Here is a 19,456-nt window from a genome sequence, read left to right on the forward strand (position 1 = left end):
CCTGGTTCAATCCCGGGTTTCGGCAAGAGTTATTAATGTGAACAATTTGCCCAAAATAATCTAGCGTAACTATAATATTGGTTGGGGTAGAGCATTAACAATAAGGCCTCTTAATATTCAATAGGACCTTTTCTTGTATTAGGTAATCCATTTCTGTCATCAGACAACTAGCTTTCATCACTCCATTATCACTAATCCTAACTTATGCCCCATTGGCAAGCCCCAAAATCGATTGGTGTGCGGTTTGGCACAGCAGATATGGCCGAAATAGCTCAGCTGGGAGATCGTCAGACTGAAGATCTGAAGGTCCCTGGTTCAATCCCGGGTTTCGGCAAGAGTTATTAATGTGAACAATTTGCCCAAAATAATCCAGGGTAACTATAATATTGGTTGGGGTAGAGTATTAACAATAAGGCCTCTTAATATTCAATAGGACCTTTTCTTGTTTTAGGTAAACCATTTCTGTCATCAGACAACTAGCTTTCATCAATCCATTATCACTAATCCTAACTTATGCCCCATTGGCAAGCCCCAAAATCGATTGGTGTGCGGTTTGGCACAGAAGACATGGCCGAAATAGCTCAGCTAGGAGAGCGTCAGACTGAAGACCTGAAGGTCCCTGGTTCAATCCCGGGTTTCGGCAAGAGTTATTAATGTGAACAATTTGCCCAAAATAATCCAGGATAACTATAATATTGGTTGGGGTAGAGCATTAACAATAAGGCCTCTTAATATTCAATAGGACCTTTTCTAGTTTTAGGTAAACCATTTCTGTCATCAGACAACTAGCTTTCATCAATCCATTATCACTAATCCTAACTTATGCCCCATTGGCAAGCCCCAAAATCGATTGGTGTGCGGTTTGGCACAGAAGACATGGCCGAAATAGCTCAGCTGGGAGAGCGTCAGACTGAAGATCTGAAGGTCCGTGGTTCAATCCCGGGTTTCGGCAAGAGTTATTAATGTGAACAGTTTGCCCAAAGTTATCTAGGATAACTATAATATTGGTTGGGGAACGAGCATTAACAATAAGGCCTCTTAATACTCAATAGGGCCGTTTCTTGTATTAGGTAATCCATTTCTGTCATCAGACAACTAGCTTTCATCAATCCATTATCAATATTTTCTACTTATGCCCCATTGGCAAGTCCCAAAATCGATTGGTGTGCGGTTTGGCACAGAAGACATGGCCGAAATAGTTCAGCTGGGAGAGCGTCAGACTGAAGATCTGAAGGTCCCTGGTTCAATCCCGGGTTTCGGCAAGAGTTATTAATGTGAACAATTTGCCCAAAATAATCCAGGGTAACCATAATATTGGTTGGGGAATGAGCATTAACAATAAGGCCTCTTAATACTCAATAGGGCCGTTTCTTGTGTTAGGTAAACCATTTCTGTCCTCAGACAACTAGCTTTCATCAATCCATTATCAATATTTTCTACTTATGCCCATTGGCAAGCCCCAAAATTGATTGGTGTGCGGTTTGGCACAGAAGACATGGCCGAAATAGCTCAGCTGGGAGAGCGTCAGACTGAAGATCTGAAGGTCCCTGGTTCAATCCCGGGTTTCGGCAAATGTAATTAATGTGAACAGTTTGCCCCAAAGACATCTAAGTTAACTATAATATTGGTTGAGGTCGAGCATTACCGATAAGGCCTCGTTATATTCAACACAACGCTTTCCTGTTTTAGTAAAATCTTTCCTGTCATCAGACAACTAGCTTTCATCACTCCATTATCACTAATCCTAACTTATGCCCCATTGGCAAGCCCCAAAATCGATTGGTGTGCGGTTTGGCACAGAAGATATGGCCGAAATAGCTCAGCTGGGAGAGCGTCAGACTGAAGATCTGAAGGTCCCTGGTTCAATCCCGGGTTTCGGCAAGAGTTATTAATGTGAACAGTTTGCCCAAAGTTATCTAGGATAACTATAATATTGGTTGGGGAACGAGCATTAACAATAAGGCCTCTTAATACTCAATAGGGCCGTTTCTTGTATTAGGTAATCCATTTCTGTCATCAGACAACTAGCTTTCATCACTCCATTATCACTAATCCTAACTTATGCCCCATTGGCAAGCCCCAAAATCGATTGGTGTGCGGTTTGGCACAGAAGACATGGCCGAAATAGCTCAGCTAGGAGAGCGTCAGACTGAAGACCTGAAGGTCCCTGGTTCAATCCCGGGTTTCGGCAAGAGTTATTAATGTGAACAATTTGCCCAAATTAATCCAGGATAACTATAATATTGGTTGGGGTAGAGCATTAACAATAAGGCCTCTTAATATTCAATAGGACCTTTTCTAGTTTTAGGTAAACCATTTCTGTCATCAGACAACTAGCTTTCATCAATCCATTATCACTAATCCTAACTTATGCCCCATTGGCAAGCCCCAAAATCGATTGGTGTGCGGTTTGGCACAGAAGACATGGCCGAAATAGCTCAGCTGGGAGAGCGTCAGACTGAAGATCTGAAGGTCCGTGGTTCAATCCCGGGTTTCGGCAAGAGTTATTAATGTGAACAGTTTGCCCAAAGTTATCTAGGATAACTATAATATTGGTTGGGGAACGAGCATTAACAATAAGGCCTCTTAATACTCAATAGGGCCGTTTCTTGTATTAGGTAATCCATTTCTGTCATCAGACAACTAGCTTTCATCAATCCATTATCAATATTTTCTACTTATGCCCCATTGGCAAGTCCCAAAATCGATTGGTGTGCGGTTTGGCACAGAAGACATGGCCGAAATAGTTCAGCTGGGAGAGCGTCAGACTGAAGATCTGAAGGTCCCTGGTTCAATCCCGGGTTTCGGCAAGAGTTATTAATGTGAACAATTTGCCCAAAATAATCCAGGGTAACCATAATATTGGTTGGGGAATGAGCATTAACAATAAGGCCTCTTAATACTCAATAGGGCCGTTTCTTGTGTTAGGTAAACCATTTCTGTCCTCAGACAACTAGCTTTCATCAATCCATTATCAATATTTTCTACTTATGCCCATTGGCAAGCCCCAAAATTGATTGGTGTGCGGTTTGGCACAGAAGACATGGCCGAAATAGCTCAGCGGGGAGAGCGTCAGACTGAAGATCTGAAGGTCCCTGGTTCAATCCCGGGTTTCGGCAAATGTAATTAATGTGAACAGTTTGCCCCAAAGACATCTAAGTTAACTATAATATTGGTTGAGGTCGAGCACTACCGATAAGGCCTCGTTATATTCAACACAACGCTTTCCTGTTTTAGTAAAATCTTTCCTGTCATCAGACAACTAGCTTTCATCACTCCATTATCACTAATCCTAACTTATGCCCCATTGGCAAGCCCCAAAATCGATTGGTGTGCGGTTTGGCACAGAAGATATGGCCGAAATAGCTCAGCTGGGAGAGCGTCAGACTGAAGATCTGAAGGTCCCTGGTTCAATCCCGGGTTTCGGCAAGAGTTATTAATGTGAACAGTTTGCCCAAAGTTATCTAGGATAACTATAATATTGGTTGGGGAATGAGCATTAACAATAAGGCCTCTTAATACTCAATAGGGCCGTTTCTTGTATTAGGTAATCCATTTCTGTCATCAGACAACTAGCTTTCATCACTCCATTATCACTAATCCTAACTTATGCCCCATTGGCAAGCCCCAAAATCGATTGGTGTGCGGTTTGGCACAGAAGATATGGCCGAAATAGCTCAGCTGGGAGAGCGTCAGACTGAAGATCTGAAGGTCCCTGGTTCAATCCCGGGTTTCGGCAAGAGTTATTAATGTGAACAGTTTGCCCAAAGTTATCTAGGATAACTATAATATTGGTTGGGGAACGAGCATTAACAATAAGGCCTCTTAATACTCAATAGGGCCGTTTCTTGTATTAGGTAATCCATTTCTGTCATCAGACAACTAGCTTTCATCACTCCATTATCACTAATCCTAACTTATGCCCCATTGGCAAGCCCCAAAATCGATTGGTGTGCGGTTTGGCACAGAAGACATGGCCGAAATAGCTCAGCTAGGAGAGCGTCAGACTGAAGACCTGAAGGTCCCTGGTTCAATCCCGGGTTTCGGCAAGAGTTATTAATGTGAACAATTTGCCCAAATTAATCCAGGATAACTATAATATTGGTTGGGGTAGAGCATTAACAATAAGGCCTCTTAATATTCAATAGGACCTTTTCTAGTTTTAGGTAAACCATTTCTGTCATCAGACAACTAGCTTTCATCAATCCATTATCACTAATCCTAACTTATGCCCCATTGGCAAGCCCCAAAATCGATTGGTGTGCGGTTTGGCACAGAAGACATGGCCGAAATAGCTCAGCTGGGAGAGCGTCAGACTGAAGATCTGAAGGTCCGTGGTTCAATCCCGGGTTTCGGCAAGAGTTATTAATGTGAACAGTTTGCCCAAAGTTATCTAGGATAACTATAATATTGGTTGGGGAACGAGCATTAACAATAAGGCCTCTTAATACTCAATAGGGCCGTTTCTTGTATTAGGTAATCCATTTCTGTCATCAGACAACTAGCTTTCATCAATCCATTATCAATATTTTCTACTTATGCCCCATTGGCAAGTCCCAAAATCGATTGGTGTGCGGTTTGGCACAGAAGACATGGCCGAAATAGTTCAGCTGGGAGAGCGTCAGACTGAAGATCTGAAGGTCCCTGGTTCAATCCCGGGTTTCGGCAAGAGTTATTAATGTGAACAATTTGCCCAAAATAATCCAGGGTAACCATAATATTGGTTGGGGAATGAGCATTAACAATAAGGCCTCTTAATACTCAATAGGGCCGTTTCTTGTGTTAGGTAAACCATTTCTGTCCTCAGACAACTAGCTTTCATCAATCCATTATCAATATTTTCTACTTATGCCCATTGGCAAGCCCCAAAATTGATTGGTGTGCGGTTTGGCACAGAAGACATGGCCGAAATAGCTCAGCTGGGAGAGCGTCAGACTGAAGATCTGAAGGTCCCTGGTTCAATCCCGGGTTTCGGCAAATGTAATTAATGTGAACAGTTTGCCCCAAAGACATCTAAGTTAACTATAATATTGGTTGAGGTCGAGCACTACCGATAAGGCCTCGTTATATTCAACACAACGCTTTCCTGTTTTAGTAAAATCTTTCCTGTCATCAGACAACTAGCTTTCATCACTCCATTATCACTAATCCTAACTTATGCCCCATTGGCAAGCCCCAAAATCGATTGGTGTGCGGTTTGGCACAGAAGATATGGCCGAAATAGCTCAGCTGGGAGAGCGTCAGACTGAAGATCTGAAGGTCCCTGGTTCAATCCCGGGTTTCGGCAAGAGTTATTAATGTGAACAGTTTGCCCAAAGTTATCTAGGATAACTATAATATTGGTTGGGGAATGAGCATTAACAATAAGGCCTCTTAATACTCAATAGGGCCGTTTCTTGTATTAGGTAATCCATTTCTGTCATCAGACAACTAGCTTTCATCACTCCATTATCACTAATCCTAACTTATGCCCCATTGGCAAGCCCCAAAATCGATTGGTGTGCGGTTTGGCACAGAAGATATGGCCGAAATAGCTCAGCTGGGAGAGCGTCAGACTGAAGATCTGAAGGTCCCTGGTTCAATCCCGGGTTTCGGCAAGAGTTATTAATGTGAACAGTTTGCCCAAAGTTATCTAGGATAACTATAATATTGGTTGGGGAACGAGCATTAACAATAAGGCCTCTTAATACTCAATAGGGCCGTTTCTTGTATTAGGTAATCCATTTCTGTCATCAGACAACTAGCTTTCATCACTCCATTATCACTAATCCTAACTTATGCCCCATTGGCAAGCCCCAAAATCGATTGGTGTGCGGTTTGGCACAGAAGACATGGCCGAAATAGCTCAGCTAGGAGAGCGTCAGACTGAAGACCTGAAGGTCCCTGGTTCAATCCCGGGTTTCGGCAAGAGTTATTAATGTGAACAATTTGCCCAAATTAATCCAGGATAACTATAATATTGGTTGGGGTAGAGCATTAACAATAAGGCCTCTTAATATTCAATAGGACCTTTTCTAGTTTTAGGTAAACCATTTCTGTCATCAGACAACTAGCTTTCATCAATCCATTATCACTAATCCTAACTTATGCCCCATTGGCAAGCCCCAAAATCGATTGGTGTGCGGTTTGGCACAGAAGACATGGCCGAAATAGCTCAGCTGGGAGAGCGTCAGACTGAAGATCTGAAGGTCCGTGGTTCAATCCCGGGTTTCGGCAAGAGTTATTAATGTGAACAGTTTGCCCAAAGTTATCTAGGATAACTATAATATTGGTTGGGGAACGAGCATTAACAATAAGGCCTCTTAATACTCAATAGGGCCGTTTCTTGTATTAGGTAATCCATTTCTGTCATCAGACAACTAGCTTTCATCAATCCATTATCAATATTTTCTACTTATGCCCCATTGGCAAGTCCCAAAATCGATTGGTGTGCGGTTTGGCACAGAAGACATGGCCGAAATAGTTCAGCTGGGAGAGCGTCAGACTGAAGATCTGAAGGTCCCTGGTTCAATCCCGGGTTTCGGCAAGAGTTATTAATGTGAACAATTTGCCCAAATAATCCAGGGTAACCATAATATTGGTTGGGGAATGAGCATTAACAATAAGGCCTCTTAATACTCAATAGGGCCGTTTCTTGTGTTAGGTAAACCATTTCTGTCCTCAGACAACTAGCTTTCATCAATCCATTATCAATATTTTCTACTTATGCCCATTGGCAAGCCCCAAAATTGATTGGTGTGCGGTTTGGCACAGAAGACATGGCCGAAATAGCTCAGCTGGGAGAGCGTCAGACTGAAGATCTGAAGGTCCCTGGTTCAATCCCGGGTTTCGGCAAATGTAATTAATGTGAACAGTTTGCCCCAAAGACATCTAAGTTAACTATAATATTGGTTGAGGTCGAGCACTACCGATAAGGCCTCGTTATATTCAACACAACGCTTTCCTGTTTTAGTAAAATCTTTCCTGTCATCAGACAACTAGCTTTCATCACTCCATTATCACTAATCCTAACTTATGCCCCATTGGCAAGCCCCAAAATCGATTGGTGTGCGGTTTGGCACAGAAGATATGGCCGAAATAGCTCAGCTGGGAGAGCGTCAGACTGAAGATCTGAAGGTCCCTGGTTCAATCCCGGGTTTCGGCAAGAGTTATTAATGTGAACAGTTTGCCCAAAGTTATCTAGGATAACTATAATATTGGTTGGGGAATGAGCATTAACAATAAGGCCTCTTAATACTCAATAGGGCCGTTTCTTGTATTAGGTAATCCATTTCTGTCATCAGACAACTAGCTTTCATCACTCCATTATCACTAATCCTAACTTATGCCCCATTGGCAAGCCCCAAAATCGATTGGTGTGCGGTTTGGCACAGAAGATATGGCCGAAATAGCTCAGCTGGGAGATCGTCAGACTGAAGATCTGAAGGTCCCTGGTTCAATCCCAGGTTTCGGCAAGAGTTATTAATGTGAACAATTTGCCCAAAATAATCCAGGGTAACCATAATATTGGTTGGGGAACGAGCATTAACAATAAGGCCTCTTAATACTCAATAGGGCCGTTTCTTGTGTTAGGTAAACCATTTCTGTCATCAGACAACTAGCTTTCATCACTCCATTAGCGCTAATCTTAACTTATGCCCCATTGGCAAGCCCCAAAATCGATTGGTGTGCGGTTTGGCACAGAAGACATGGCCGAAATAGCTCAGCTGGGAGAGCGTAAGACTGAAGATCTCAAGGTCCCTGGTTCAATCGCGGGTTTCGGCAAATGTAATTAATGTGAACAGTTTGCCCCAAAGAAATCTAAGTTAACTGAAAAATTGGTTGAGGTCGAGCATTACCAATAAGGCCTCGTTATATTCAACACAACACTTTCCTGTTTTAGCAAAATCTTTCCTGTCATCAAACAACTAGCTTTCATCACTCAATTAGCGCTAATCTTAACTTATGCCCCATTGGCAAGCCCCAAAATCGATTGGTGTGCGGTTTGGCACAGAAGACATGGCAGAAATAGCTCAGCTGGGAGAGCGTCAGACTGAAGATCTGAAGGTCCCTGGTTCAATCCCGGGTTTAGGCAAGAGTTATTAATGTGAACAATTTGCCCAAAATAATCTAGCGTAACTATAATATTGGTTGGGGTAGAGCATTAACAATAAGGCCTCTTAATATTCAATAGGACCTTTTCTTGTTTTAGGTAAACCATTTCTGTCATCAGACAACTAGCTTTCATCAATCCATTATCACTAATCCTAACTTATGCCCCATTGGCAAGCCCCAAAATCGATTGGTGTGCGGTTTGGCACAGAAGACATGGCCGGAATAGCTCAGCTGGGAGAGCGTCAGACTGAAGATCTGAAGGTCCCTGGTTCAATCCCGGGTTTCGGCAAGAGTTATTAATGTGAACAATTTGCCCAAAATAATCCAGGATAACTATAATATTGGTTGGGGAACGAGCATTAACAATAAGGCCTCTTAATATTCAATAGGACCTTTTCTAGTTTTAGGTTAACCATTTCTGTCATCAGACAACTAGCTTTCATCAATCCATTATCACTAATCCTAACTTATGCCCCATTGGCAAGCCCCAAAATCGATTGGTGTGCGGTTTGGCACAGAAGACATGGCCGAAATAGTTCAGCTGGGAGAGCGTCAGACTGAAGATCTGAAGGTCCCTGGTTCAATCCCGGGTTTCGGCAAATGTAATTAATGTCAACTGTTTGCCCAAAAACATCCAAGTTAACTGAAAAATTGGTTGAGGTCGAGCATTACCAATAAGGCCTCGTTATATTCAACACAACGCTTTCCTGTTTTAGCAAAATCTTTCCTGTCATCAGACAACTAGCTTTCATTACTCCATTAGCGCTAATCTTAACTTATGCCCCATTGGCAAGCCCCAAAATCGATTGGTGTGCGGTTTGGCACAGAAGACATGGCCGAAATAGCTCAGCTGGGAGAGCGTCAGACTGAAGATCTGAAGGTCCCTGGTTCAATCCCGGGTTTCGGCAAATGTAATTAATGTGAACAATTTGCCCAAAATAATCCAGGGTAACTATAATATTGGTTGGGGTAGAGTATTAACAATAAGGCCTCTTAATATTCAATAGGACCTTTTCTTGTTTTAGGTAAACCATTTCTGTCATCAGACAACTAGCTTTCATCAATCCATTATCACTAATCCTAACTTATGCCCCATTGGCAAGCCCCAAAATCGATTGGTGTGCGGTTTGGCACAGAAGACATGGCCGAAATAGCTCAGCTGGGAGAGCGTCAGACTGAAGATCTGAAGGTCCCTGGTTCAATCCCGGGTTTCGGCAAGCGTTATTAATGTGAACAGTTTGCCCAAAGTTATCTAGGATAACTATAATATTGGTTGGGGAACGAGCATTAACAATAAGGCCTCTTAATACTCAATAGGGCCGTTTCTTGTATTAGGTAATCCATTTCTGTCATCAGACAACTAGCTTTCATCAATCCATTATCAATATTTTCTACTTATGCCCCATTGGCAAGCCCCAAAATCGATTGGTGTGCGGTTTGGCACAGAAGACATGGCCGAAATAGTTCAGCTGGGAGAGCGTCAGACTGAAGATTTGAAGGTCCCTGGTTCAATCCCGGGTTTCGGCAAGAGTTATTAATGTGAACAGTTTGCCCAAAGTTATCTAGGATAACTATAATATTGGTTGGGGAACGAGCATTAACAATAAGGCCTCTTAATACTCAATAGGGCCGTTTCTTGTATTAGGTAATCCATTTCTGTCATCAGACAACTAGCTTTCATCAATCCATTATCAATATTTTCTACTTATGCCCCATTGGCAAGCCCCAAAATCGATTGGTGTGCGGTTTGGCACAGAAGACATGGCCGAAATAGCTCAGCTGGGAGAGCGTCAGACTGAAGATCTGAAGGTCCCTGGTTCAATCCCGGGTTTCGGCAAGAGTTATTAATGTGAACAGTTTGCCCAAAGTTATCTAGGATAACTATAATATTGGTTGGGGAACGAGCATTAACAATAAGGCCTCTTAATACTCAATAGGGCCGTTTCTTGTATTAGGTAATCCATTTCTGTCATCAGACAACTAGCTTTCATCAATCCATTATCAATATTTTCTACTTATGCCCCATTGGCAAGTCCCAAAATCGATTGGTGTGCGGTTTGGCACAGAAGACATGGCCGAAATAGTTCAGCTGGGAGAGCGTCAGACTGAAGATCTGAAGGTCCCTGGTTCAATCCCGGGTTTCGGCAAGAGTTATTAATGTGAACAATTTGCCCAAAATAATCCAGGGTAACCATAATATTGGTTGGGGAACGAGCATTAACAATAAGGCCTCTTAATACTCAATAGGGCCGTTTCTTGTGTTAGGTAAACCATTTCTGTCCTCAGACAACTAGCTTTCATCAATCCATTATCAATATTTTCTACTTATGCCCATTGGCAAGCCCCAAAATTGATTGGTGTGCGGTTTGGCACAGAAGACATGGCCGAAATAGCTCAGCTGGGAGAGCGTCAGACTGAAGATCTGAAGGTCCCTGGTTCAATCCCGGGTTTCGGCAAATGTAATTAATGTGAACAGTTTGCCCCAAAGACATCTAAGTTAACTATAATATTGGTTGAGGTCAAGCATTACCGATAAGGCCTCGTTATATTCAACACAACGCTTTCCTGTTTTAGTAAAATCTTTCCTGTCATCAGACAACTAGCTTTCATCACTCCATTATCACTAATCCTAACTTATGCCCCATTGGCAAGCCCCAAAATCGATTGGTGTGCGGTTTGGCACAGAAGGTATGGCCGAAATAGCTCAGCTGGGAGAGCGTCAGACGGAAGATCTGAAGGTCCCTGGTTCAATCCCAGGTTTCGGCAAGAGTTATTAATGTGAACAGTTTGCCCAAAGTTATCTAGGATAACTATAATATTGGTTGGGGAACGAGCATTAACAATAAGGCCTCTTAATACTCAATAGGGCCGTTTCTTGTATTAGGTAATCCATTTCTGTCATCAGACAACTAGCTTTCATCACTCCATTATCACTAATCCTAACTTATGCCCCATTGGCAAGCCCCAAAATCGATTGGTGTGCGGTTTGGCACAGAAGATATGGCCGAAATAGCTCAGCTGGGAGATCGTCAGACTGAAGATCTGAAGGTCCCTGGTTCAATCCCGGGTTTCGGCAAGAGTTATTAATGTGAACAATTTGCCCAAAATATTCCAGGGTAACTATAATATTGGTTGGGGTAGAGCATTAACAATAAGGCCTCTTAATATTCAATAGGACCTTTTCTAGTTTTAGGTAAACCATTTCTGTCATCAGACAACTAGCTTTCATCAATCCATTATCACTAATCCTAACTTATGCCCCATTGGCAAGCCCCAAAATCGATTGGTGTGCGGTTTGGCACAGAAGACATGGCCGAAATAGCTCAGCTGGGAGAGCGTCAGACTGAAGATCTGAAGGTCCGTGGTTCAATCCCGGGTTTCGGCAAGAGTTATTAATGTGAACAGTTTGCCCAAAGTTATCTAGGATAACTATAATATTGGTTGGGGAACGAGCATTAACAATAAGGCCTCTTAATACTCAATAGGGCCGTTTCTTGTATTAGGTAATCCATTTCTGTCATCAGACAACTAGCTTTCATCAATCCATTATCAATATTTTCTACTTATGCCCCATTGGCAAGTCCCAAAATCGATTGGTGTGCGGTTTGGCACAGAAGACATGGCCGAAATAGTTCAGCTGGGAGAGCGTCAGACTGAAGATCTGAAGGTCCCTGGTTCAATCCCGGGTTTCGGCAAGAGTTATTAATGTGAACAATTTGCCCAAAATAATCCAGGGTAACCATAATATTGGTTGGGGAATGAGCATTAACAATAAGGCCTCTTAATACTCAATAGGGCCGTTTCTTGTGTTAGGTAAACCATTTCTGTCCTCAGACAACTAGCTTTCATCAATCCATTATCAATATTTTCTACTTATGCCCATTGGCAAGCCCCAAAATTGATTGGTGTGCGGTTTGGCACAGAAGACATGGCCGAAATAGCTCAGCTGGGAGAGCGTCAGACTGAAGATCTGAAGGTCCCTGGTTCAATCCCGGGTTTCGGCAAATGTAATTAATGTGAACAGTTTGCCCCAAAGACATCTAAGTTAACTATAATATTGGTTGAGGTCGAGCACTACCGATAAGGCCTCGTTATATTCAACACAACGCTTTCCTGTTTTAGTAAAATCTTTCCTGTCATCAGACAACTAGCTTTCATCACTCCATTATCACTAATCCTAACTTATGCCCCATTGGCAAGCCCCAAAATCGATTGGTGTGCGGTTTGGCACAGAAGATATGGCCGAAATAGCTCAGCTGGGAGAGCGTCAGACTGAAGATCTGAAGGTCCCTGGTTCAATCCCGGGTTTCGGCAAGAGTTATTAATGTGAACAGTTTGCCCAAAGTTATCTAGGATAACTATAATATTGGTTGGGGAATGAGCATTAACAATAAGGCCTCTTAATACTCAATAGGGCCGTTTCTTGTATTAGGTAATCCATTTCTGTCATCAGACAACTAGCTTTCATCACTCCATTATCACTAATCCTAACTTATGCCCCATTGGCAAGCCCCAAAATCGATTGGTGTGCGGTTTGGCACAGAAGATATGGCCGAAATAGCTCAGCTGGGAGATCGTCAGACTGAAGATCTGAAGGTCCCTGGTTCAATCCCGGGTTTCGGCAAGCGTTATTTATGTGAACAATTTGCCCAAAATATTCCAGGGTAACTATAATATTGGTTGGGGTAGAGCATTAACAATAAGGCCTCTTAATATTCAATAGGACCTTTTCTTGTTTTAGGTAAACCATTTCTGTCATCAGACAACTAGCTTTCATCAATCCATTATCACTAATCCTAACTTATGCCCCATTGGCAAGCCCCAAAATCGATTGGTGTGCGGTTTGGCACAGAAGACATGGCCGAAATAGCTCAGCTGGGAGAGCGTCAGACTGAAGATCTGAAGGTCCCTGGTTCAATCCCGGGTTTCGGCAAGAGTTATTAATGTGAACAGTTTGCCCAAAGTTATCTAGGATAACTATAATATTGGTTGGGGAACGAGCATTAACAATAAGGCCTCTTAATACTCAATAGGGCCGTTTCTTGTATTAGGTAATCCATTTCTGTCCTCAGACAACTAGCTTTCATCAATCCATTATCAATATTTTCTACTTATGCCCCATTGGCAAGCCCCAAAATCGATTGGTGTGCGGTTTGGCACAGAAGACATGGCCGAAATAGCTCAGCTGGGAGAGCGTCAGACTGAAGATCTGAAGGTCCCTGGTTCAATCCCGGGTTTCGGCAAGAGTTATTAATGTGAACAATTTGCCCAAAATAATCCAGGGTAACCATAATATTGGTTGGGGAACGAGCATTAACAATAAGGCCTCTTAATACTCAATAGGGCCGTTTCTTGTGTTAGGTAAACCATTTCTGTCATCAGACAACTAGCTTTCATCACTCCATTAGCGCTAATCTTAACTTATGCCCCATTGGCAAGCCCCAAAATCGATTGGTGTGCGGTTTGGCACAGAAGACATGGCCGAAATAGCTCAGCTGGGAGAGCGTAAGACTGAAGATCTCAAGGTCCCTGGTTCAATCGCGGGTTTCGGCAAATGTAATTAATGTGAACAGTTTGCCCCAAAGAAATCTAAGTTAACTGAAAAATTGGTTGAGGTCGAGCATTACCAATAAGGCCTCGTTATATTCAACACAACGCTTTCCTGTTTTAGCAAAATCTTTCCTGTCATCAAACAACTAGCTTTCATCACTCAATTAGCGCTAATCTTAACTTATGCCCCATTGGCAAGCCCCAAAATCGATTGGTGTGCGGTTTGGCACAGAAGACATGGCAGAAATAGCTCAGCTGTGAGAGCGTCAGACTGAAGATCTGAAGGTCCCTGGTTCAATCCCGGGTTTAGGCAAGAGTTATTAATGTGAACAATTTGCCCAAAATAATCTAGCGTAACTATAATATTGGTTGGGGTAGAGCATTAACAATAAGGCCTCTTAATATTCAATAGGACCTTTTCTTGTTTTAGGTAAACCATTTCTGTCATCAGACAACTAGCTTTCATCAATCCATTATCACTAATCCTAACTTATGCCCCATTGGCAAGCCCCAAAATCGATTGGTGTGCGGTTTGGCACAGAAGACATGGCCGAAATAGCTCAGCTGGGAGAGCGTCAGACTGAAGATCTGAAGGTCCGTGGTTCAATCCCGGGTTTCGGCAAGAGTTATTAATGTGAACAGTTTGCCCAAAGTTATCTAGGATAACTATAATATTGGTTGGGGAACGAGCATTAACAATAAGGCCTCTTAATACTCAATAGGGCCGTTTCTTGTATTAGGTAATCCATTTCTGTCATCAGACAACTAGCTTTCATCAATCCATTATCAATATTTTCTACTTATGCCCCATTGGCAAGTCCCAAAATCGATTGGTGTGCGGTTTGGCACAGAAGACATGGCCGAAATAGTTCAGCTGGGAGAGCGTCAGACTGAAGATCTGAAGGTCCCTGGTTCAATCCCGGGTTTCGGCAAGAGTTATTAATGTGAACAATTTGCCCAAAATAATCCAGGGTAACCATAATATTGGTTGGGGAATGAGCATTAACAATAAGGCCTCTTAATACTCAATAGGGCCGTTTCTTGTGTTAGGTAAACCATTTCTGTCCTCAGACAACTAGCTTTCATCAATCCATTATCAATATTTTCTACTTATGCCCATTGGCAAGCCCCAAAATTGATTGGTGTGCGGTTTGGCACAGAAGACATGGCCGAAATAGCTCAGCTGGGAGAGCGTCAGACTGAAGATCTGAAGGTCCCTGGTTCAATCCCGGGTTTCGGCAAATGTAATTAATGTGAACAGTTTGCCCCAAAGACATCTAAGTTAACTATAATATTGGTTGAGGTCGAGCACTACCGATAAGGCCTCGTTATATTCAACACAACGCTTTCCTGTTTTAGTAAAATCTTTCCTGTCATCAGACAACTAGCTTTCATCACTCCATTATCACTAATCCTAACTTATGCCCCATTGGCAAGCCCCAAAATCGATTGGTGTGCGGTTTGGCACAGAAGATATGGCCGAAATAGCTCAGCTGGGAGAGCGTCAGACTGAAGATCTGAAGGTCCCTGGTTCAATCCCGGGTTTCGGCAAGAGTTATTAATGTGAACAGTTTGCCCAAAGTTATCTAGGATAACTATAATATTGGTTGGGGAATGAGCATTAACAATAAGGCCTCTTAATACTCAATAGGGCCGTTTCTTGTATTAGGTAATCCATTTCTGTCATCAGACAACTAGCTTTCATCACTCCATTATCACTAATCCTAACTTATGCCCCATTGGCAAGCCCCAAAATCGATTGGTGTGCGGTTTGGCACAGAAGATATGGCCGAAATAGCTCAGCTGGGAGATCGTCAGACTGAAGATCTGAAGGTCCCTGGTTCAATCCCGGGTTTCGGCAAGAGTTATTTATGTGAACAATTTGCCCAAAATATTCCAGGGTAACTATAATATTGGTTGGGGTAGAGCATTAACAATAAGGCCTCTTAATATTCAATAGGACCTTTTCTTGTTTTAGGTAAACCATTTCTGTCATCAGACAACTAGCTTTCATCAATCCATTATCACTAATCCTAACTTATGCCCCATTGGCAAGCCCCAAAATCGATTGGTGTGCGGTTTGGCACAGAAGACATGGCCGAAATAGCTCAGCTGGGAGAGCGTCAGACTGATGATCTGAAGGTCCCTGGTTCAATCCCGGGTTTCGGCAAGAGTTATTAATGTGAACAGTTTGCCCAAAGTTATCTAGGATAACTATAATATTGGTTGGGGAACGAGCATTAACAATAAGGCCTCTTAATACTCAATAGGGCCGTTTCTTGTATTAGGTAATCCATTTCTGTCCTCAGACAACTAGCTTTCATCAATCCATTATCAATATTTTCTACTTATGCCCCATTGGCAAGCCCCAAAATCGATTGGTGTGCGGTTTGGCACAGAAGACATGGCCGAAATAGCTCAGCTGGGAGAGCGTCAGACTGAAGATCTGAAGGTCCCTGGTTCAATCCCGGGTTTCGGCAAGAGTTATTAATGTGAACAATTTGCCCAAAATAATCCAGGGTAACCATAATATTGGTTGGGGAACGAGCATTAACAATAAGGCCTCTTAATACTCAATAGGGCCGTTTCTTGTGTTAGGTAAACCATTTCTGTCATCAGACAACTAGCTTTCATCACTCCATTAGCGCTAATCTTAACTTATGCCCCATTGGCAAGCCCCAAAATCGATTGGTGTGCGGTTTGGCACAGAAGACATGGCCGAAATAGCTCAGCTGGGAGAGCGTAAGACTGAAGATCTCAAGGTCCCTGGTTCAATCGCGGGTTTCGGCAAATGTAATTAATGTGAACAGTTTGCCCCAAAGAAATCTAAGTTAACTGAAAAATTGGTTGAGGTCGAGCATTACCAATAAGGCCTCGTTATATTCAACACAACGCTTTCCTGTTTTAGCAAAATCTTTCCTGTCATCAAACAACTAGCTTTCATCACTCAATTAGCGCTAATCTTAACTTATGCCCCATTGGCAAGCCCCAAAATCGATTGGTGTGCGGTTTGGCACAGAAGACATGGCAGAAATAGCTCAGCTGTGAGAGCGTCAGACTGAAGATCTGAAGGTCCCTGGTTCAATCCCGGGTTTAGGCAAGAGTTATTAATGTGAACAATTTGCCCAAAATAATCTAGCGTAACTATAATATTGGTTGGGGTAGAGCATTAACAATAAGGCCTCTTAATATTCAATAGGACCTTTTCTTGTTTTAGGTAAACCATTTCTGTCATCAGACAACTAGCTTTCATCAATCCATTATCACTAATCCTAACTTATGCCCCATTGGCAAGCCCCAAAATCGATTGGTGTGCGGTTTGGCACAGAAGACATGGCCGAAATAGCTCAGCTGGGAGAGCGTCAGACTGAAGATCTGAAGGTCCCTGGTTCAATCCCGGGTTTCGGCAAGAGTTATTAATGTGAACAATTTGCCCAAAATAATCCAGGATAACTATAATATTGGTTGGGGAACGAGCATTAACAATAAGGCCTCTTAATATTCAATAGGACCTTTTCTAGTTTTAGGTAAACCATTTCTGTCATCAGACAACTAGCTTTCATCAATCCATTATCACTAATCCTAACTTATGCCCCATTGGCAAGCCCCAAAATCGATTGGTGTGCGGTTTGGCACAGAAGACATGGCCGAAATAGTTCAGCTGGGAGAGCGTCAGACTGAAGATCTGAAGGTCCCTGGTTCAATCCCGGGTTTCGGCAAATGTAATTAATGTCAACTGTTTGCCCAAAAACATCCAAGTTAACTGAAAAATTGGTTGAGGTCGAGCATTACCAATAAGGCCTCGTTATATTCAACACAACGCTTTCCTGTTTTAGCAAAATCTTTCCTGTCATCAGACAACTAGCTTTCATTACTCCATTAGCGCTAATCTTAACTTATGCCCCATTGGCAAGCCCCAAAATCGATTGGTGTGCGGTTTGGCACAGAAGACATGGCCGAAATAGCTCAGCTGGGAGAGCGTCAGACTGAAGATCTGAAGGTCCCTGGTTCAATCCCGGGTTTCGGCAAATGTAATTAATGTGAACAATTTGCCCAAAATAATCCAGGGTAACTATAATATTGGTTGGGGTAGAGTATTAACAATAAGGCCTCTTAATATTCAATAGGACCTTTTCTTGTTTTAGGTAAACCATTTCTGTCATCAGACAACTAGCTTTCATCAATCCATTATCACTAATCCTAACTTATGCCCCATTGGCAAGCCCCAAAATCGATTGGTGTGCGGTTTGGCACAGAAGACATGGCCGAAATAGCTCAGCTGGGAGAGCGTCAGACTGAAGATTTGAAGGTCCCTGGTTCAATCCCGGGTTTCGGCAAGAGTTATTAATGTGAACAGTTTGCCCAAAGTTATCTAGGATAACTATAATATTGGTTGGGGAACGAGCATTAACAATAAGGCCTCTTAATACTCAATAGGGCCGTTTCTTGTATTAGGTAATCCATTTCTGTCATCAGACAACTAGCTTTCATCAATCCATTATCAATATTTTCTACTTATGCCCCATTGGCAAGCCCCAAAATCGATTGGTGTGCGGTTTGGCACAGAAGACATGGCCGAAATAGTTCAGCTGGGAGAGCGTCAGACTGAAGATTTGAAGGTCCCTGGTTCAATCCCGGGTTTCGGCAAGAGTTATTAATGTGAACAGTTTGCCCAAAGTTATCTAGGATAACTATAATATTGGTTGGGGAACGAGCATTAACAATAAGGCCTCTTAATACTCAATAGGGCCGTTTCTTGTATTAGGTAATCCATTTCTGTCATCAGACAACTAGCTTTCATCAATCCATTATCAATATTTTCTACTTATGCCCCATTGGCAAGCCCCAAAATCGATTGGTGTGCGGTTTGGCACAGAAGACATGGCCGAAATAGCTCAGCTGGGAGAGCGTCAGACTGAAGATCTGAAGGTCCCTGGTTCAATCCCGGGTTTCGGCAAGAGTTATTAATGTGAACAGTTTGCCCAAAGTTATCTAGGATAACTATAATATTGGTTGGGGAACGAGCATTAACAATAAGGCCTCTTAATACTCAATAGGGCCGTTTCTTGTATTAGGTAATCCATTTCTGTCATCAGACAACTAGCTTTCATCAATCCATTATCAATATTTTCTACTTATGCCCCATTGGCAAGTCCCAAAATCGATTGGTGTGCGGTTTGGCACAGAAGACATGGCCGAAATAGCTCAGCTGGGAGAGCGTCAGACTGAAGATCTGAAGGTCCCTGGTTCAATCCCAGGTTTCGGCAAGAGTTATTAATGTGAACAGTTTGCCCAAAGTTATCTAGGATAACTATAATATTGGTTGGGGAACGAGCATTAACAATAAGGCCTCTTAATACTCAATAGGGCCGTTTCTTGTATTAGGTAATCCATTTCTGTCATCAGACAACTAGCTTTCATCACTCCATTATCACTAATCCTAACTTATGCCCCATTGGCAAGCCCCAAAATCGATTGGTGTGCGGTTTGGCACAGAAGATATGGCCGAAATAGCTCAGCTGGGAGATCGTCAGACTGAAGATCTGAAGGTCCCTGGTTCAATCCCGGGTTTCGGCAAGAGTTATTAATGTGAACAATTTGCCCAAAATATTCCAGGGTAACTATAATATTGGTTGGGGTAGAGCATTAACAATAAGGCCTCTTAATATTCAATAGGACCTTTTCTTGTTTTAGGTAAACCATTTCTGTCATCAGACAACTAGCTTTCATCAATCCATTATCAATATTTTCTACTTATGCCCCATTGGCAAGCCCCAAAATCGATTGGTGTGCGGTTTGGCACAGAAGACAT

At 42.5% G+C, this 19,456-nt stretch overlaps 46 non-coding genes across 46 annotated transcripts; all 46 read left to right on the forward strand.

Moving 5' to 3' along the window:
* The first annotated feature begins 879 nt into the window (after window positions 1-879).
* On the forward strand, window positions 880-952 carry trnaf-gaa. The gene has a single exon. It is a non-coding gene; the product is annotated as a tRNA-Phe (tRNA).
* Window positions 953-1,189: 237 nt separating this feature from the next.
* Window positions 1,190-1,262, forward strand: trnaf-gaa. The gene has a single exon. It is a non-coding gene; the product is annotated as a tRNA-Phe (tRNA).
* Window positions 1,263-1,498: 236 nt separating this feature from the next.
* On the forward strand, window positions 1,499-1,571 carry trnaf-gaa. The gene has a single exon. It is a non-coding gene; the product is annotated as a tRNA-Phe (tRNA).
* A 237-nt stretch (window positions 1,572-1,808) lies between these two features.
* Window positions 1,809-1,881, forward strand: trnaf-gaa. The gene has a single exon. It is a non-coding gene; the product is annotated as a tRNA-Phe (tRNA).
* Window positions 1,882-2,427: 546 nt separating this feature from the next.
* Window positions 2,428-2,500, forward strand: trnaf-gaa. Its single transcript has one exon. It is a non-coding gene; the product is annotated as a tRNA-Phe (tRNA).
* Window positions 2,501-2,737: 237 nt separating this feature from the next.
* On the forward strand, window positions 2,738-2,810 carry trnaf-gaa. Its single transcript has one exon. It is a non-coding gene; the product is annotated as a tRNA-Phe (tRNA).
* Window positions 2,811-3,046: 236 nt separating this feature from the next.
* Window positions 3,047-3,119, forward strand: trnaf-gaa. The gene has a single exon. It is a non-coding gene; the product is annotated as a tRNA-Phe (tRNA).
* A 237-nt stretch (window positions 3,120-3,356) lies between these two features.
* trnaf-gaa lies at window positions 3,357-3,429 on the forward strand. The gene has a single exon. It is a non-coding gene; the product is annotated as a tRNA-Phe (tRNA).
* A 237-nt stretch (window positions 3,430-3,666) lies between these two features.
* Window positions 3,667-3,739, forward strand: trnaf-gaa. The gene has a single exon. It is a non-coding gene; the product is annotated as a tRNA-Phe (tRNA).
* Window positions 3,740-4,285: 546 nt separating this feature from the next.
* On the forward strand, window positions 4,286-4,358 carry trnaf-gaa. The gene has a single exon. It is a non-coding gene; the product is annotated as a tRNA-Phe (tRNA).
* A 237-nt stretch (window positions 4,359-4,595) lies between these two features.
* On the forward strand, window positions 4,596-4,668 carry trnaf-gaa. The gene has a single exon. It is a non-coding gene; the product is annotated as a tRNA-Phe (tRNA).
* A 236-nt stretch (window positions 4,669-4,904) lies between these two features.
* trnaf-gaa lies at window positions 4,905-4,977 on the forward strand. The gene has a single exon. It is a non-coding gene; the product is annotated as a tRNA-Phe (tRNA).
* Window positions 4,978-5,214: 237 nt separating this feature from the next.
* On the forward strand, window positions 5,215-5,287 carry trnaf-gaa. Its single transcript has one exon. It is a non-coding gene; the product is annotated as a tRNA-Phe (tRNA).
* A 237-nt stretch (window positions 5,288-5,524) lies between these two features.
* On the forward strand, window positions 5,525-5,597 carry trnaf-gaa. Its single transcript has one exon. It is a non-coding gene; the product is annotated as a tRNA-Phe (tRNA).
* A 546-nt stretch (window positions 5,598-6,143) lies between these two features.
* On the forward strand, window positions 6,144-6,216 carry trnaf-gaa. The gene has a single exon. It is a non-coding gene; the product is annotated as a tRNA-Phe (tRNA).
* A 237-nt stretch (window positions 6,217-6,453) lies between these two features.
* Window positions 6,454-6,526, forward strand: trnaf-gaa. Its single transcript has one exon. It is a non-coding gene; the product is annotated as a tRNA-Phe (tRNA).
* Window positions 6,527-6,761: 235 nt separating this feature from the next.
* Window positions 6,762-6,834, forward strand: trnaf-gaa. Its single transcript has one exon. It is a non-coding gene; the product is annotated as a tRNA-Phe (tRNA).
* A 237-nt stretch (window positions 6,835-7,071) lies between these two features.
* On the forward strand, window positions 7,072-7,144 carry trnaf-gaa. The gene has a single exon. It is a non-coding gene; the product is annotated as a tRNA-Phe (tRNA).
* A 237-nt stretch (window positions 7,145-7,381) lies between these two features.
* trnaf-gaa lies at window positions 7,382-7,454 on the forward strand. The gene has a single exon. It is a non-coding gene; the product is annotated as a tRNA-Phe (tRNA).
* An 856-nt stretch (window positions 7,455-8,310) lies between these two features.
* On the forward strand, window positions 8,311-8,383 carry trnaf-gaa. The gene has a single exon. It is a non-coding gene; the product is annotated as a tRNA-Phe (tRNA).
* A 237-nt stretch (window positions 8,384-8,620) lies between these two features.
* trnaf-gaa lies at window positions 8,621-8,693 on the forward strand. The gene has a single exon. It is a non-coding gene; the product is annotated as a tRNA-Phe (tRNA).
* Window positions 8,694-8,929: 236 nt separating this feature from the next.
* Window positions 8,930-9,002, forward strand: trnaf-gaa. Its single transcript has one exon. It is a non-coding gene; the product is annotated as a tRNA-Phe (tRNA).
* Window positions 9,003-9,238: 236 nt separating this feature from the next.
* Window positions 9,239-9,311, forward strand: trnaf-gaa. Its single transcript has one exon. It is a non-coding gene; the product is annotated as a tRNA-Phe (tRNA).
* A 547-nt stretch (window positions 9,312-9,858) lies between these two features.
* On the forward strand, window positions 9,859-9,931 carry trnaf-gaa. Its single transcript has one exon. It is a non-coding gene; the product is annotated as a tRNA-Phe (tRNA).
* A 237-nt stretch (window positions 9,932-10,168) lies between these two features.
* trnaf-gaa lies at window positions 10,169-10,241 on the forward strand. Its single transcript has one exon. It is a non-coding gene; the product is annotated as a tRNA-Phe (tRNA).
* A 236-nt stretch (window positions 10,242-10,477) lies between these two features.
* trnaf-gaa lies at window positions 10,478-10,550 on the forward strand. Its single transcript has one exon. It is a non-coding gene; the product is annotated as a tRNA-Phe (tRNA).
* Window positions 10,551-11,406: 856 nt separating this feature from the next.
* On the forward strand, window positions 11,407-11,479 carry trnaf-gaa. Its single transcript has one exon. It is a non-coding gene; the product is annotated as a tRNA-Phe (tRNA).
* Window positions 11,480-11,716: 237 nt separating this feature from the next.
* trnaf-gaa lies at window positions 11,717-11,789 on the forward strand. The gene has a single exon. It is a non-coding gene; the product is annotated as a tRNA-Phe (tRNA).
* Window positions 11,790-12,025: 236 nt separating this feature from the next.
* Window positions 12,026-12,098, forward strand: trnaf-gaa. Its single transcript has one exon. It is a non-coding gene; the product is annotated as a tRNA-Phe (tRNA).
* Window positions 12,099-12,335: 237 nt separating this feature from the next.
* On the forward strand, window positions 12,336-12,408 carry trnaf-gaa. The gene has a single exon. It is a non-coding gene; the product is annotated as a tRNA-Phe (tRNA).
* A 546-nt stretch (window positions 12,409-12,954) lies between these two features.
* On the forward strand, window positions 12,955-13,027 carry trnaf-gaa. The gene has a single exon. It is a non-coding gene; the product is annotated as a tRNA-Phe (tRNA).
* Window positions 13,028-13,264: 237 nt separating this feature from the next.
* Window positions 13,265-13,337, forward strand: trnaf-gaa. The gene has a single exon. It is a non-coding gene; the product is annotated as a tRNA-Phe (tRNA).
* Window positions 13,338-14,193: 856 nt separating this feature from the next.
* On the forward strand, window positions 14,194-14,266 carry trnaf-gaa. Its single transcript has one exon. It is a non-coding gene; the product is annotated as a tRNA-Phe (tRNA).
* A 237-nt stretch (window positions 14,267-14,503) lies between these two features.
* Window positions 14,504-14,576, forward strand: trnaf-gaa. Its single transcript has one exon. It is a non-coding gene; the product is annotated as a tRNA-Phe (tRNA).
* Window positions 14,577-14,812: 236 nt separating this feature from the next.
* On the forward strand, window positions 14,813-14,885 carry trnaf-gaa. The gene has a single exon. It is a non-coding gene; the product is annotated as a tRNA-Phe (tRNA).
* Window positions 14,886-15,122: 237 nt separating this feature from the next.
* Window positions 15,123-15,195, forward strand: trnaf-gaa. The gene has a single exon. It is a non-coding gene; the product is annotated as a tRNA-Phe (tRNA).
* Window positions 15,196-15,432: 237 nt separating this feature from the next.
* Window positions 15,433-15,505, forward strand: trnaf-gaa. The gene has a single exon. It is a non-coding gene; the product is annotated as a tRNA-Phe (tRNA).
* A 236-nt stretch (window positions 15,506-15,741) lies between these two features.
* Window positions 15,742-15,814, forward strand: trnai-gau. Its single transcript has one exon. It is a non-coding gene; the product is annotated as a tRNA-Ile (tRNA).
* A 237-nt stretch (window positions 15,815-16,051) lies between these two features.
* Window positions 16,052-16,124, forward strand: trnaf-gaa. The gene has a single exon. It is a non-coding gene; the product is annotated as a tRNA-Phe (tRNA).
* An 856-nt stretch (window positions 16,125-16,980) lies between these two features.
* On the forward strand, window positions 16,981-17,053 carry trnaf-gaa. Its single transcript has one exon. It is a non-coding gene; the product is annotated as a tRNA-Phe (tRNA).
* A 237-nt stretch (window positions 17,054-17,290) lies between these two features.
* On the forward strand, window positions 17,291-17,363 carry trnaf-gaa. The gene has a single exon. It is a non-coding gene; the product is annotated as a tRNA-Phe (tRNA).
* Window positions 17,364-17,599: 236 nt separating this feature from the next.
* On the forward strand, window positions 17,600-17,672 carry trnaf-gaa. Its single transcript has one exon. It is a non-coding gene; the product is annotated as a tRNA-Phe (tRNA).
* Window positions 17,673-17,908: 236 nt separating this feature from the next.
* On the forward strand, window positions 17,909-17,981 carry trnaf-gaa. Its single transcript has one exon. It is a non-coding gene; the product is annotated as a tRNA-Phe (tRNA).
* A 547-nt stretch (window positions 17,982-18,528) lies between these two features.
* Window positions 18,529-18,601, forward strand: trnaf-gaa. Its single transcript has one exon. It is a non-coding gene; the product is annotated as a tRNA-Phe (tRNA).
* Window positions 18,602-18,838: 237 nt separating this feature from the next.
* Window positions 18,839-18,911, forward strand: trnaf-gaa. The gene has a single exon. It is a non-coding gene; the product is annotated as a tRNA-Phe (tRNA).
* Window positions 18,912-19,148: 237 nt separating this feature from the next.
* Window positions 19,149-19,221, forward strand: trnaf-gaa. Its single transcript has one exon. It is a non-coding gene; the product is annotated as a tRNA-Phe (tRNA).
* The last annotated feature ends 235 nt before the right edge of the window (window positions 19,222-19,456 follow it).

This window comes from Xiphophorus maculatus, chromosome 23, assembly GCF_002775205.1.
Source record: "Xiphophorus maculatus strain JP 163 A chromosome 23, X_maculatus-5.0-male, whole genome shotgun sequence".
NCBI lineage: Eukaryota > Metazoa > Chordata > Actinopteri > Cyprinodontiformes > Poeciliidae > Xiphophorus > Xiphophorus maculatus.